The sequence below is a fragment of the Lactuca sativa genome, chromosome 4, assembly GCF_002870075.4.
Source record: "Lactuca sativa cultivar Salinas chromosome 4, Lsat_Salinas_v11, whole genome shotgun sequence".
Classification (NCBI taxonomy): Eukaryota; Viridiplantae; Streptophyta; class Magnoliopsida; order Asterales; family Asteraceae; genus Lactuca; species Lactuca sativa.
In genome coordinates this window covers 311,877,503-311,894,884 of record NC_056626.2, presented here as the reverse complement: position 1 = coordinate 311,894,884, position 17,382 = coordinate 311,877,503, and positions in this window count along the sequence as shown.

The window sequence follows — 17,382 nt, the reverse complement described above, 5'->3', positions numbered from 1 at the left end:
AACACCTTACGGTCTTTAGTCAAGTCTATAAATAGCGAGTTGTGTCAGTCATTATTGGTTGTTGATGCTTTCGTATACTCCCAAGTTGTATCAGACGTTTTATAGCATTGAAGCGTATGCAAGCTTGGTCTTTTGCTCTATATTTGCTTATTAATTCGTGTTTGCATCTGTTATTATCTTTGATCATTGGTAGATCTGTTTTTCGGGACTTTACAATTGGTATCAGAGCAATACCAGTGTCAAAGGCGTTCAACAGCTGCGTTTTCAACTAAATCGATATTCACAGCAGTATAGAGGGATTTATTCCAGTTGAAATCAAAGTTTCTCGAAGTTTACGGCCTGAGTTTACGGCCGTAAACTCCTCTTCACGGCCACAATTGCATTCCACGAAAACGATTGTTTTTCACATCATTCAAGCTTTCGTGATCACATATTGATTCTGGCATTTAATTGAGTTGTTTTTAAAATAAAAATCGAACTTTCATATTTAACTTTCATTGACCGTAAACTCGAGCATTCACGAAAAATCGATTTTCTGTTAAACGATAATTACACCATTATTTTTCGGAGTTTAAATCAAAAGGTATACTTGGACCGTAAACTCGAGTTGACGGCCTAAGGTTTACGGCCTACGAGTTTACGGCCTACGAGTTTACGGCCTATTGAGTTTACGGCTAAGTCAGTTACCATATTTTAGTTGAAATTAATTCTTGAATTAAAAATTTATTATTAAATATAATAATTAAAATTAAATTTACAGCCTTAAAATTTAATACAGTTTTTTTTAAAAAAAATGGAAACACAAAACTCAACTCAATACCAAGAACTTGATGTTGTGATAGGAACAACCACGCGTATTCCAAGACTTATGTCTGCTGATGGTTTCCCCGAGTGGAAATATAGAATTGAAAAGTATATAAAGATGAAGGATTTCAAGATTTGGAAGTGCGTTTTAAAGGATCCAGTCAGAATCACCACTACAGTTGGGGGGCAGGTAGTCGACAAGAAAATCGAAAACTACACTGATGAAGAATTTGAGAGTGTAGAAGAACAAGAAAAGGCATTGGCCATTTTGACTATGGCTTTATCTCCAAACATTGCACAAGGATTCAGAGAGTATACTTCTGCTAAAGCACTGTGGGAAGCTCTCATTGAAGTATATGAGGGAAATGAAGACATGCGAGAAAGTCGCCAAGATATGCTGAGACAACGCTTCAATATGTTTAATTATGTTCCCGGAGAGACTCTCGAAGCTCAACTGCAGCGATTTACAACTCTCAACACAGAGATGACTGTGGCAGGGATTTTTTATACAAAGTCAGAAATTAACAAGAAGCTACTAAATGCACTCCCAAAATCTTGGGACATGAATGTAGCAGTAATTAAGAAGACTAAGGATCTCAATCGCCTTTCCCTAGCTGAAGTGATGGCTGTCATCAAAGCATGTGATATTGATGACAAGCAGCGAGAGATCAATCATGTGAACTCCTACTCAGCCGCCAATCTTGGCATTTCAACTAATAATGCTCTCTCCTCTTTCTCTTATACTCCTGCAGGTTCATCTTCCTCTGCACCGGTCATTCCTTACCCACAAAGCCAGCCTCTTATGTCTACCCAAAATGCTTCATCCTCAAATGTAGCTTCTTCGTCAAAGGGAAAGGAGGGTGATGAAAATCTTGTCTTTGCAACAGGGCTTGTGAATTGCTACAATGCTCTTGTAGCTGGGGAACTTCCACCTCAATTGTCATTTGCAGATCTTGATCAAATCCATCCGGAGGACGTTGAGGAAATGGACATCACATGGCAAATTGCCATGGCTGTATTTAGGGCAAAACAGTTTGCCAAAAAGACAGGAAAGAACAATTGGGGAATGAGTGCTGACAAGAAGGTTGGATTCAACAAAAGAAAGCTTCGATGTTTCAATTGCCACAAGCCAGGGCATTTTGCTCGTGATTGCCCACACCCTGATAGGAGGGTTAATAATGACAGAACAATGGTTGCAGTTGGGAACAACCGAAGCAGTGGTCAAGCAAACAATGAAAAGGCTATGGTTGCACAATCATTTGACTGGGATGATCAAATACAAGCTCTAAATTTGTTTGGACCAGAAAATGCTCACCTAGCACAAGTGAGGGATGACACTCAAGCAGGGACTGCAGTAGCTGAACACAATATGATGAAGCTACAATTTGGCTTGATGGTATCTTCTTCACATGCACCTAATTTGTCCAAGGTAAGTCTTCTATCATGCTCTAAAGCTTGTGTAGATTATGTGAAAACTTTACATTATAAAATTGAGACATTAGGAAATGAAGCAGAAAATCTTAGGATTCTTCGTGAACTCAATGACAAATTAATTAGAGACGTAGAAGACCTTAGATATGAAGGGTACCGACTTCGAAAAGGACAAAAACCACTTAAAGCTCAACTAGAATCAAAAATTAAAGATTTTAGGAGACTCCAGGAAGACTACAGCAACAAATGTGAAAACTATGATTATGTAGTCAAACAAAATGTTGAGCTAGTAGCTGAAGTTGAATCCTTGAAAGGAAAATTTGAGACCGCCAAACTTGATGTTAGAAAATATGATTTCTCAAGTGAGGTGGTTGCAAATATGATAGACCAAAGTATGCAGTTTAAAAGGAATCAATCAAAAGGTCTAGGGTATAATCATGTACCTCCTCCTTTCAATCATTCATACGTGTCCAAGCCCTTGTCCAAAGAAGAGATTGCCAATGAATCATTTACGATTTATGGCAAGCCCTCCGGTTTTGTTTCAGGAGGATTTATTAATGTTGAAAGTACTAACATTTCTACTTCTCCTGCAGATCAATCCTTGAATCAGTCAAAGCACAAAGTTGAAGGATGTGTTTCTGAAAATAAAATCGTGTCCAAACCTGAAGCTTTCATTTTAAATAAAGACAATTCTTTGTTAAATGTTTTAAGTGACAATTTTTCTTGTGGTGTTTTTAATTATTCTGATACAGTAGCTGCTACCTCTGATACAGTTTTGAGTGTTTCTAATATGTCTGATAAATCTTTGAACAGTTTGGTTGACAATTTAAACGTTTGTGATAAAAATGTTGAGATACCACTAGTCTCACAACCCTCAATAAATATAGCACCCTCACTTGCCTCACAACCTAATAATATTGCATGTTTCTGTCAGACAAGCAAGTGTGTTTGTAGGGAAAACAAATCTGATAAATGCAGCACAAGTTCTAACAATAACAATCAGATTTGTTTTAATTGTGGTACTAAGGGTCATATTGCTAGAAATTGTCTTAATCAAATGTTTGTGAGTTATAATCTTCCAAGAGGAGAGAACGAGTTCAGAGGAAGATCTTTAAATAGAAATTCCTCTAGAAGTCGTTCTCGAAATGATTATTGGGTAGATAAAAGAAATAGAAAAAGGGATATTTTTCACAGTCATAAAAGGTTTTTTAATCACCTTGTCCTGAACAGTCTGCCAAAAAGGAGCATAGCCACGCCAAGGTCAAGCTCATCCCAAAGCAATAGTGGATCTTCAACCAATTCTGGTAGAAGTAACACATGCTTTAAGAAGATTGTTAAACAAAAAATGACAAAGTTGACTGAATTTTTCAAAAAACCTAATTATAAATGGAAGCCCAAATCTACTCCCAATATATCATCTGTATCCTCAGAGAAGTTCATGTGCAATAAATATGAAAAGGTATCGGGATCACCCAGGAAGATCATGACCTGGGTGCCCAAATCTAATTAAACCCGCACATTTTGCAGGGGCAGTTGCGGGGAAATGTCATCAGACCATGGTTCATCGACAGCGGCTGTTCCCGGCACATGACAGGAGACATCACCCAATTGAACAACATTCAATCATTTAATGGGGGATACGTCTCTTTTGCGGGTGGAGATGGAGGAAAAATTACACAAAAGGGCACGGTATCAAATGGAGTTTTGAGTTTTGAAAATGTGAATTTCGCTCCAGAGCTAAAACACAGTCTGCTAAGTGTCTCGCAGATCTGTGACAAGGGCTATTCTACGCATTTCACTAACAAGGAATGAATGATCTTAAAGTCGGGCTTTGTCATCCCTGAAGAATGGATTCTCGTAAAGTCAAAAAGGGATGGAAATGCTTATATTATCGATATGAATAGCAATCTCCCAGAGCAAGTTACCTGTTTGTTCTCAAAGATCTCTGAGCAAACTGCAATGTTGTGGCACCGAAGATTAGGTCACGCCAACGCCAAAAATCTCAATCGTCTTGCAAAGAATGAGATGGTCCGTGGATTACCTATCAAATACTTTATCACGTTTGAGAAATGTGTGTCCTGTGCTCAAGGAAAGCATCATCGAAAGCCACATTTGTCGAAGCAAGTTAACTCAATAAGTCAGGTTCTACAACTTCTTCACATGGATTTATTTGGTCCAGTGAACGTGCTGAGCATCAATAGGAGTTCCTACTGTCTAGTTGTGATTGATGATTTCTCTCGTTTTACGTGGGTTTTCTTTCTATCCAACAAAGCTGGCATCACTGAATTGATCAAGAGGTTCATCATACTTGTTGAGAATCAGACCAATCAAAGGGTGAAGGCACTTTGCACTGATAATGGAACGGAATTCAAGAATTCTGTTCTCAATCACTTCTGCTCTGAGAAGGGGATCATGCGTCAATTTAGTTCCACTCACACACCTCAACAAAATGGTGTTGCTGAGAGGCGAAACAGAACACTTAAAGATGCTGCAAGGACGATGTTGTGTGATTCCAAGCTTCCTGTTTTCTTTTGGGAAGAGGCAATAAACACTGTCTGTTATGTTCAGAATCGAGTACTCATCAACAAAGCTCAAATGAAAAGTCCATATGAAATTTACTATGGTCACAAACCGTCAGTCAGTCATTTTCGAGTATTTGGCTGTCCTTGCACCCTTCTTCACCTAGATGCCAATCCGAAGTTCAATGCCAAAGCTGATGACTGCTATTTTGTTGGGTATGCTGCACGTACCGCCTATAGAGTCTATAACAAGAAAACCAAACAGATTGTGGAATCCTATGACGTGCGTTGGTTGGAAGAAAATGAGACAGACGCAAGAGTGGGTCCGGACTGGTTGTTTGATTACACGTCACTTTTCAAATCCTTAAACGTGTATTCAAATGATGTATCAAGAACTGATTCGCATTGGAAGAGTATCTCTGAAGATGAAGACGAAGAAGTTGTATACAAACCTGTATCTAAACCTTCCAATTCATTAAAAGGAAAGTCTAAAGCTTCAACCAAATGGAAGTCCTCTGCCTCGCACAAGGGAGAATCTTCTGCTTCATCTAAGGGGGAGCCTTCTGCTTCATCTGAGGGGGAGCCTTCTGCTGCAATTGAGGGGGAGCCTTCTGCTGAAATTGAGGGGGAGTCTTCTGCAACATCTTCCGATAAGTCCTCTGCTACTTCTCAGGGGAGGCCGTTCTTGGAACATGACAGTCCTCAATCAGACCACACTGATTCTTCTGATGCTGAATCAAGACCTCCCACGTCATTAGAGAAAGAGTTCATTCCAAATGATGCTTCCGCTGTCTCTTCAACCCTGATGGAATTACTCTTTCCTGACCTTATTGCAGATGAGTATGTTGCAGAACCATCTGGTTCTACTCAACAAGCAAATGAAGGAGGTCTTAACATTCACACTCTACATGTCTCTATCAATGACATCAGCCAAGAAATACCCTCTAGGATTCAACAAGATCATCCGATCGAGAACGTTATCGGCCAGCTAGATAGTGGTGTTAAAACTAGAAGTCAAAGTGGAGACGTGAATACATGTCTGTATTCTTGCTTTATCTCTCAAATTGAGCCCAAGAATGTAGAAATGGCTCTAAATGAACCTAGCTGGGTAGATGCAATGCATGAAGAATTGCATCAATTTGAAAAACTCGGTGTTTGGAAGTTAGTTAAGTTACCAAAGGGCAAAAAGTCTCTTGACACACGGTGGGTCTATCGTAACAAGCAGGACGATTCAGGGGTCATTGTGCGAAACAAAGCTAGACTGGTAGTTCGCGGGTTTCGACAAGTCGAGGGTCTTGACTACACTGAGGTTTATGCTCCCGTAGCTCGCTTGGAGGCTATTCGTATCTTCTTAGCGTATGCTTCGTATATGAACTTTACTGTTTTTCAAATGGATGTCAAGACTGCCTTCTTGTATGGCAAGGTGAAGGAAGAAATCTACGTTGATCAACCTCCAGGGTTTGTCGACCCGAAGTTTCCTAATCATGTTTACAAGTTGGACAAAGCGTTGTATGGGCTGCATCAAGCTCCTAGAGCATGGTATGCAACTCTAACTAAGCATTTGCTCGAACATGGTTATACACGTGGTACTATCGATCAAACATTGTTTATAAAGCATGTCGACAAGGACCAGATACTTGTTCAAATATACGTCGACGACATAATTTTTGGATCAACCAGCCAACAACTTTGCAAGGAGTTCGAAAGTGTAATGAAGAAAAGATTTGAAATGAGCTCTTTGGGAGAAATGACCATGTTTTTGGGGCTTCAGGTTAAACAGAATTCAACCGGCATCCTTCTTCATCAGGCCAAGTATGTGGAAGACATTCTTGAGAAGTTCGCACTTCATGATGCTAAATCTGCTTCAACACCGATGGCTGAACGACCCCTCCTGACTCCAGATCCAGAAGGCGAACCCGTAGATCAAACTCTTTATCGATCGATGATCGGATCCCTGATGTATCTTACTGCAAGTCGACCAGACATTATGTTTGCAGTTTGTCAATGCGCACGTTATCAGGCTAATCCTAAACTCTCTCATCTTATTGCTGTTAAAAGAATTTTTCGATATATCAAAGGAAGCCCTAAATTGGGTCTTTGGTATCCGAAGAATTCTGAATTTAATCTTTATGCTTTTACTGACAGCAATTATGGAGGTTGTGAGCTTGACAGGAAATCAACTTCAGGAGGATGTCAATACCTAGGTGACAGACTAGTTTCATGGCAATGCAAGAAGCAGCACACTGTCTCGACTTCGACAGCCGAGGCGGAATATGTGGCAGCATCAGCTTGTTGTTCTCAAGTTATTTGGATCCAACATCAACTGTTGGACTACGGTTTGAATTACTTAGAAACCCCTATCTATTGTGATAATGAGGCTGCCATACAAATTGCTAAGAACCCAGTCCAACACTCTAAAACCAAGCACATCGATATTAAAATTCACTTTATCAGAGACTGTTATGAACGATCTTTAATTCGAATCGAACAAGTCCACACTGATAACAATGTGGCTGACTTGTTCACAAAGCCTTTTAACAAAGCTCGTTTTGATGTGCTTGTGGGATTTCTGAAAATGATACGTTTTGAGGATTAAGTTTTTTTTCTTTTTCTTTGTTTGTTTTTATTTTTTATTATTATTATTTTTTTTTTTGGTCTTATTAGTCTACTTTCAAATTTTATTAGGTTTGTTTTCAATTTTTGTTAGGTTTGTTTAAATTTGCGCATTTTTCTTTTGTTTAAATTCTCAACCATGCTCAAATTTAGGGGGAGAAAGAAAATCCAAAAACAGCAAAAATTACACAAAAATCCAAAAATAGTGTCATTTCAATTCAGCATTTTAAAAATTTTTTGTTAACAGCCTCCGTTGTAAGTACTGTGATGGGAAATGATATTAATAAGTGATAAAGGACGACCTGAATCGGCGTAACGTACCTAAGTTGAATCGTCTACGCTCTGTACTCTATGTGCTGGCAGGCGCGAAAGATTTTAAAAAGGTACTTGACTAGGAAAGTTGAACCTAATGAATTTAAGGACTCGACAAATTTTGATCTAGTTAGATCCGTTTAATCTGACATCACGACGCTCAGATAGGTTGAGCAGGGAGATAAACATGAGAATCTACTCGTCACATTAATTGAACCCATACTTGGAACCGTGGCTTAACTTTTCCTCGATGTGCGGATTCTGTCCTTAATTCCGGTTGGATGGGGCGACTGGTAAATTCCGATAAATTAGGTCTGTAGAAAATCGTTTTCTTTCTTTCTTTCTGTTAGTCATATGTTGTCTCCTTTGCGCGACTTCTAATCTGACCTGGTACACAACATATGCAACTCCATTTCTCTGTAGGAAATATATATGTGCGTGAAATACATGTGTGAAAAACTTCTCATCTGTTAGCCATATGTTGTCTCCTTTGCGCGACTTCTAATCCGACCTGGTACACAGCATATGCAACCTTCTTCTTCTCAACCCCTCTGAAGTAGTTAGCAATAGAATTTTGTATCCCTTCTCTCTTTGAATGGTTGTCTGCTCACCCGGTGTAAGGAGTACTCTGGAAGTTCTTGATGGCTGGGGCATATCAGGAAGCGGGAAACACGTTCCAGTACACCTAAAAATTGAACTCATACAGATTGTCTGTAGATCTTGCTGCTCGATTTAGGTGGACAACAATATCCCTGGTTGTAGTCAATTAAATGGTCATAAGGTGATTTCACGTAAGATTTAGGAGTTATCATAATTACTAGAAATTTATAATTAGGTATATGCCCGAATCATGTCATTGGTAAAAAGTCCAAAAATGTCACAAATCTTTCGCGCTTAAGTGGACCACAATTCTGGCAATCGGTCAGACGAAGATGTGAAGATAAGGGTACCGATAAGTAGAATAAGGTCGTCCAATAACTTTGATCCAAGCATCATAAAAGAAGTGGTAGTTAAAGTGTTTCTTAATTTTCTTTGATGTTAATTTTTATCTTACTTTTATTTTTATTTTTATTTTTATTTTATTTTTAATTTTATTTTTATTTATTTAATTTTTGCAACTTCAAATTTTATGTTAATTTTATTTTACTTTTATTTTTATTGTTTTATTTAAATTTTTTTTATTTTTCTAGCATTTAAAATTATGGTGTGTTAGTTTTTATTTTTAAAAGTTTTTTTTTAAATTAAATTAATCCTCAAAAGTTTTTTTAATTAACTGGCAAAAAATTGGAAAGACTGGGTAACTATCAGGCGGGAGGGTAAGGAAGGTAGAAAGGTAAAAAGGTAAAAAAGGGGGTTCACGGCCGGAATCTCCCCACTCAACAGTTTCCGGCCGCAAACTCACTCTCAAAAGCTCTCAAAGTGCTGGAAAATTTATCTTCGATTTTCAGAAAAACGATTACATCATCGTGAAGGTAGCATCGTGTAGATCTCGAATATGTATTTTGTTTCACAGTTCACCATCGCATTAAAAAAATCGAGTCGAGGAGTTTACGGCCATAAGCATAGGCCGTAAACTCTGAAAATTGATGATTTCGATTCGAAGTTATTTTATTATGATGCTATTCATCTTTATATTCACGACTATATGCTTTTCGTTTGTTATTTCAAAGAGAAAGATCGATTTTTAGCCAATTTTCGGAGTAAACATTCATAGGCCGTAAACTCCCAGTTTACGGCCCGTGAATTAGAGTGTAACTGCCCTGGATCGTTTGAAAGATTTCAATGATAACTGCGCATCGCTTTTTCGAAGTAATTTCTAGGCCGTGAACTAGAGTTTATGGCCCAAGAACAAATTCTCGATTCAAGCTTATTTTGGTCGTAAACAGGTTGGGTAACGATTGCGTGGTGCTTTCTCTTAGACCGTGAACCAAAGTTTTTTTTTGAAGTGTTCCTTAGGCCGTAAACTAGAGTTTACGACTCAAGAACCAAATTGCCAAAAGGTTTCGTTTTTTTTATTTTTAAAGGTGGAGGGCAGTAAACATACATCATTAATAAATAAATTTTATTTTGATCATATTTTTATTGTCATATTCTTGGTCAAAATAAGCTTTATTGTTGGTGTCGGTTTCTTACAATTGTGTTTGAGTGCAGAAAAAAGGCAAATCTCAAGTTTGCAGACATGCACAATCTGGCAATCGTTCTTGCTGATCCACATGTCATACATTCTGATATGCTATCAATGGTTCACAGGTTGCGTGAATGTTGTGTTGCATCAGCATTAACAGTCAATCCAGTGATATATCAGAACATTGTTCGTGAATTTTGGGAGACGGCAAGGACGCAGATGGATGATGATGGAAATTTCACGGTTGCGGCGAAGGTGCAAGGACGAGACATCGTGATCAATGAAAGCTTTGTTCGAGAGGCATTGTTGATTGACGATCAACCTAACTATCCGACGGAGATTGGTATCAAATACGTTCAGAGGATACTACGACGGATGAGTTATGAGGGAACCTACCCACCAACGTTGAAAAAGTTGATCCATCCGTATTGGAGATTTCTAGCTCATGTGTTCGTGAGTTGCATATCGGGTAGAAGGAGTGGGGCTGATGAAATTTCTCAACGCACAACTGGTGCGTTGGTGTCTCTAGCTGCAGGAATTCATTTCAATTTCTCGAAGTTCATCCTAGAGGAATTTGTAATTAACATCCGAGCTTCTACAAGGGATACCTTTCTACAATATCCCCGCTTCATTCAAGTGTTTGTCGAGATGCAGTTTCCTGAGGTTAGAAAGTCGGGAGATACTTTGGATATGAAATCTTTGGGTCCACACACTGTGGGACTCATTAAGCAAAACAGAAGAGGAAAAGTTGTCTTTCGAGGGCGTTATCCATTGGAGAAATTTGGAAAGTTTACAGAATTAGATGAGACGCCAGTGTCATACGAATCGTCAGAACCAACCTCTTCTGAGAAAACATCTACTGAGGGTTCGACTCCAGCAAACATAGTGATAGATGTGACTGAAGATGATGAAGATTCACCAACTCCAAGAGACCAAAGTGCTTCTAGTCATGAACATGAGTCAAATGAAAGACAAGATGAAAGGGAAATGGGTACCGGTGATGATGGACATGACTCATTTGAAGATCTTGATCTTACGGGATTTGATAATGATGATATTGCGGCTTCCTTAGCTAGTAGCGCCAATGTTGTGTCCAATGAGATTCTTGACACAATTTTTCAAAATGTCGATGATGGTGTTTTGCCGTCAACTGAGATAAGGAAGTCGAGCGAAACTCTTACTCCAACTTCTGAGCAGATGGTGTCAACTTCGATTCCAATGGAGGTAGTTGTGGGATGTTCCCCTCCCGTGTCTATTTCTCCTACAACTGAACCATTTGTTAGTGTAATACCTCCACAAGCTGACCAACCTCAATCAAAGAGGAGAAGACTTGATGAAAGACAATCCGAGCTAATTACTAGTTTGGTCAGTGGTCTTCCTACACCACCAATTACTACTGCTACTACACGACTTTCTGCAACAAAGATGTTTGTAACTAGACCTAGTTCAGTTTTTGATGTTGGCGGCCCTTCAGCTCCGCCCGGTTTTCCTGTTCCAAGATTCAATAAGGATGCAGCTTCTGAGAGGCTGGCTTTGCACATGGCAGAAGAACAACTTCGTTCACCCAGTCCTCAAGGAAAGGGCATTTCTCTGAATGAAGGGGGTACTCCAGATGATGATCCATCTCTTGCTAGTTTACGAAAGGAGATCTCTGTGCTAAGTCAGAAGAACATAGAGCTTGACATTCAAGTAGCTGAACTTCGTGCTCAGAACATTGAGCTTCGTACTCAAGTGTCTAAGCTTCAGTCAGATAGAACTTATCTTGGCGGACAGCTTGCAGAAGTTTAAAAGGGATAAGAAAGTGAAAAATAAGCAGATTTCTGATCTTCAAGAACATTTCAATCTACTAACTTTGAGCTACTTCGAATTGAAAAAGAAATTGGAGGATGATTTTGGTGAGAAGTATAAAACAAGCATAGAAGAACAAAGAATAAATCTACATGTGCAAGCATATCCAGTAGATGTGCCAACTGGTCAATCATCTGGTTCTGCTGAACGAATTGCAGTGGTTCCTCCTATGGCTTCTCATATTCAAGAGATCATTCGGAAAAATCAAGAAGATGATACTGAAAAGGGGCAGTTGTTATTCAAGAGAAATGCTACTCAGAGCACTTCTAAAGGAGGACCTTTGATCACTGTCACTGATCTTGAAATTGTTCGGTTTAGAGATACTTTTGGGGATCGATCAGGTGTGGCTGCTTGGGGATTTCACGATCCTCTTCGACTTTGGATTATTATTCGCAAGAGTGGTAATTCAGAGTTGTATAAAGATGTTCGTGCTTTTAGTTCGTTGACAAGGGTTGATCTTACGGAGTTATCACAAGCTCCTTTTATCAATCTATTAAACAATCCTCAGGTTTCGCAGTTCAAATTCTTTCTGGATGAGCAAGTTAAGAAGGGTTTTCCAACAATGCCAACTGCCAAGTCAGTCATTCTAGAACATCCAGATGTGTTTGAAGCCTTTTCTGATAAACCTCTGCAAGTGGTTATGTGGCCTCCCACATCTCAAGTGAAACAATTTCCCATTGTTCAAGGCTATCCAGATGGATCACTCGGTTCTATGGAGTGTTGGGTTTATGATGAGAGTACTTGTGGTGCAGTCATTAAGCTCAAGAATGGGTGCATACGACTATATGATCGAAGAGACCTACTGCAGTTCAGGAAGTGGGATATTCATTACCTGAGCAATTTTCAGATCAAAGTGGTTGAAGATATCTATGAGCAGGGAGCCAAGGCGTATACTAGGATGGTTGCTGAGATCTTGAGCAAGCAGATGTGGAATGGCGCTATGGGCCAAATGGATGTCATGCTGGTAAAGAAAGGAATGGGGCCGAGCTAGTCCAAACCAAGGGGGAGATTGAAAGACCCTATATAGTGGTTTGGTCTAGGCATAGTCGTTGATAGTAGTAGATATGTAATTATTCATGTTTTGTCATGAGTTTACGGTCAGAATGGGTTTACGGCCGTAAACTCCTTACGGCCGTAAACACCTTACGGTCTTTAGTCAAGTCTATAAATAGCGAGTTGTGTCAGTCATTATTGGTTGTTGATGCTTTCGTATACTCCCAAGTTGTATCAGACGTTTTATAGCATTGAAGTGTATGCAAGCTTGGTCTTTTGCTCTATATTTGCTTATTAATTCGTGTTTGCATCTGTTATTATCTTTGATCATTGGTAGATCTGTTTTTTGGGACTTTACACATTGTCAGCCCAATCAAGGATTGGTTCTTTTTGGTGGTCGATGTAGACATCCAACTCACTTCAGGAGTATAAGTAGCTTCAACAAACTTCCAATAATCAGCATCACTGTCAATTCTTATAATACCCTCAGCCAAGGTTTCCTTTCTACTGTAGTAATACACATCATTACAACTTCCTTTGGTTAAATTTCTAAGCCACAAAAGAAACTCTTTATATGTAAATCCTACAAAATCAACATCACACACTATTATTATTTTGGGGTCTAAGTATTTCAACGGATTTGGGGAAAATAGTCCATAGTAATGAACATCGACGGTTACATACTTACCTATAGATGATTAGGAAGCCATCTTACAGTCGACTTCAGCAAGTAGCTTCAACTCCAAACTCTACTCTTCAATTTGATGAATCGATACTAATCAGGAGGTGATTTCGGACAAATTGAACTTGTCGAACCCTAACTAAATGAGAAAGGGGTGTAATTTCCACGTAAGAATCCACATATTTCAATTTAACTGAGGTTAATCGATGCTATCGGGTAAAGCAGGTGAAAACAGGTGATAGCCGGTCATATTACCTAAATGTGAACATACAAAACAAGTTAGTTTCATTAATGAGTACAAAAAAAAGAACATTACCTATATATGGACAAACGAAATATTTATTTACCTTAATAAGTAATTTTCCCTATGTTGATTTGTATTTAATGATTTGTGTTTTGGAATTAGCATAGGAAAATGAACACGACATACAAACTCTTTTTGCAAATTAGTATATATATATATATATATATATATATATATATATATATGTGTGTGTGTGTGTGTGTGTGTTTAGGTTTATTTGAAACTATACTAATAAAAGGAAAAATCCGAAAATTCTTTTGTTTAATTTTATTTTCGTCACTTATTTTAATTAAAAAAAATAAATAAAAAAATACCATTTTTTTTAAAAATACGTGAAATATTCAAATAGAATATTACACTATAAATATTCTAATGTGATTTTTAGAATGTTAGAATATTCTACTAGATTTGTCAGAATCTATCGTTCCACATCTTATTTTCCTTTTCTACATTAATGACAGTCTCTTCAAAACCTAAATCTACAAAGAAAACAAAATCAACTTTAAAATATTAAAACTTTCAATATATTTTAAAAGAATAAAACTATAAATTCTAGAGTAAATTACTCAAAATCGTCTCTATGGTTTGGTCCAAATTACACTTTTGGTCCCTAACTTTTTTTGGACTCGAATCGTCCCTATGGTTTGATTTTGTTGCGTTTTTCGTCCCTATAGTTGGGTCAAAATTGCACTTTTAGTCCCTAACTTGATGTATGCAATAGACAAAAAAAACACAACAAAATCAAACCACAGGGACGATCCGAGTGGAAAAAAAAAGTCAGGGACTAAACATACATTTTTGACCAAACCATAAGGACAATCTCAATAATTTACACTAAATTCTAATAGAATGTGTTAGACATTAAGGACTTTTAATTTATTCTAACATAATGTAATACCCGAGTCACTTAATTAAGTATTCCCTAAGTCACTTGATCCAAATAGTTGACTTAATCCAATTACAATGATTCTAAAACCTACATTGTAGCTAACACAGAGGAAAATACTTTAGAAAAAGGTCAGCTTATTACAGGATACTAATCTAGAAAGTGGAAAATATGACAATTCAAAGATCACAAAAATTCCTTAATAAAGTAAAAGTGTTAAAAATACAACTGTAACTTCCCATGATCGAAGGACTGTAACTTAACCAATATTAATCATGTTGGGACATGATTTGTGGTTTATACTTTACTTTACATGGATTTTAGAGTTCTCGGTCTATGACCGAAAACACCATGAATTTGGTGGTGTTTGGACCGAAATCATTAAGTTATTTCGGTTGGGCTTTGGGTTGGGCCTTTGTATTTAGGTATAGGTATATATATTGTATTGATTTAGCCGTGTTCAGAGTTGTTGATTTCAAGATTTGAGAGAGATAAAGAGAAACGAAAGACATAGAGAGTCTTATGTACTAGATTATTGATTAATATAGTGTACATTGAAGATTCATCATTGTGTTCTTATTTCATATTTTCGATTTGTGGCATTCACGTGATTAGGACTCCGCACCAATCTAGTGCTTTGGATTGATACCTAAATCAAGGTTTTACAATTGGTATCAAAGTTTGAAAACTGCTTAAAGCTATTTTGGTATCAATCAGTTCTTAAAACAATCCATAAATTTTTTAAGTTTTGGAGTTTTTGGCTCTCCTGTAATGCCCATAAAAATCAAGCCAATTTAAAACTTTTTAAATCATTCAAAAACCATTAAGTTATTACAAAGTTTTTTCAAAATAGTTTAGACATCATAATATTCCAGAATCCAGATCGTAAAAATGTGAGGATGTGGACGATCACGCCTTTTGTCACACCCCAAAACCTAAAACGGCGGAAACGTTCAGGGGTGGAGGACGTCATGTACAGTATCACAACAGTGTAATATAATAAACAAGCAACAACATCATCCATTGCATTATAAGTAAAGTTTTAATACATGTGTGTTCTTTCATTGTAGTAAGACACCAAAAATATACAATCAAAATAAAATACGAGACTTGTCTGCTCCGTCTTCTCAAAACCTGGCCTCCGTACCTGTCTACTGATGACCTGAGAATACAAGTTATTTTGAAAGCGAGTATCAGCTTTAAAGCTGGTGAATTCATAAGTATATCAGTGTCATTGCCTTGTTTGTGAAAATCAGTTATGAAGGCCATGTAAATCGTTAAATGAAAATGTTGATGTAAGTATGAAAAACCCTAGAAAATCCCTTATTTTCTATCAGTTTGAGATGCAGTCTTCTACCAAGACCCGAATGTTTTGTTTGTAAAATGATAGTTTTCCTTTAATTGTTTAGTACCGAAGTACTTAGTCTAACTCATCGTTTATGTGAAAGTATCACAAAATAAAGTAAACAGGAAAATGTACTACTGTAAGTGTTGTCACTGGGTACTAGGACCAACACAGCCTAGGTAACTGTTATTCCAAGGTACTAGGGTTAACACGACCTATATAACCTAATGAACATCCGAAGATTGTCCAATTGTCCTCTGTAGCAGCAGCAGGTGGGAGGAAGGGTTAGTCCCTGTAAAGGTACTCCTAGTATAAGTAATAACCATAGGCATCTTTAGATGTTCATTACCCACTGTTGCTAACAGATGGGTTCCGGAATGGTTAGTCCCGTCCATATATCCCGAGGTACTGGGGATAGAGCCCTATTCTAGATATCCCGAGGTACTGGGGATATGCAGGATAATTTACACAGAAGGTACTAATAAATTATCCTCGCAATTCGTGATACAAATATTCAAATAATTATACACAGGTAAAGGTATCAATGTAAAGGTACTCATGTAATGTGTTCATGTATCAGGTAAACATATGTAAAGGTACTCATGTATCAGGTAAGGTACTAGTAAAGACTCATGAATGAACTGACTCTTGTGTGATTCCTTGTAATAGGAATAATGTTTTGTTATCTTCAAATTATCCCTATGATAATTTACTATAATCTAACTAGTTGATCATGTAAGTTTACACACTCTTACTACTCAAGGGTGTGGGAAACTAAATGAAAGATGAAAACTATAACATCAATACATATATAAGGGTATAAGTGTATATGCATAGTTTAGTTCAAGAATGAAATTAAAATGGTTTTGTAAGACATCTTATGTGTTTTGAACAATGATTAACAATAACCTGAGTTCATTTTACTATACATTTCAAAGGTAAGACTTTTGATAACAATGTGTTTTTAAGATTTGAAACCAATTCATGCATCACATTTTGTAGTATGTGAAATCTATTTATAAAAATACATATCAATGATTTAATAACATGTTTGTTTCTACTTGTATTCCCCCCCCCCCCACTAAAGCATTTAAAATCATTTAAAACATTGATTAGGGGTATGAACTCACTTGAAACTTTGAAGATAGCGAGATGGAAAACCGGGCAGAGTTTCGTCTCGGGAAACGGATTTTTCTCGGGATTCTCGGGAATCTCGGGAGTAAAATCGACCTTCGGGACTTGAGCAAAATGACCAGGGCCTCGGGTTTGAACGGACACGGAAAACGAGGCAAAACGCAAGAGAAATGAGAAGAAATGAGCAAATTTTCCAGAAACCCTCGCATCCCTTTTATAAGGGCTGAGAGGCCTCGGTACGCGGGGCGTACGCTTGTACGCAGCGCGTACTCGTGCGTCACCCGTGACCGAGTCCTCGACTGCTTCGCTTCGGATGGGACGGGTCGGGTAGGTTCGTATAGGGGCGACGTGGACGGTCCGAGACCAAGGCCCTCGGGTACGCAGGG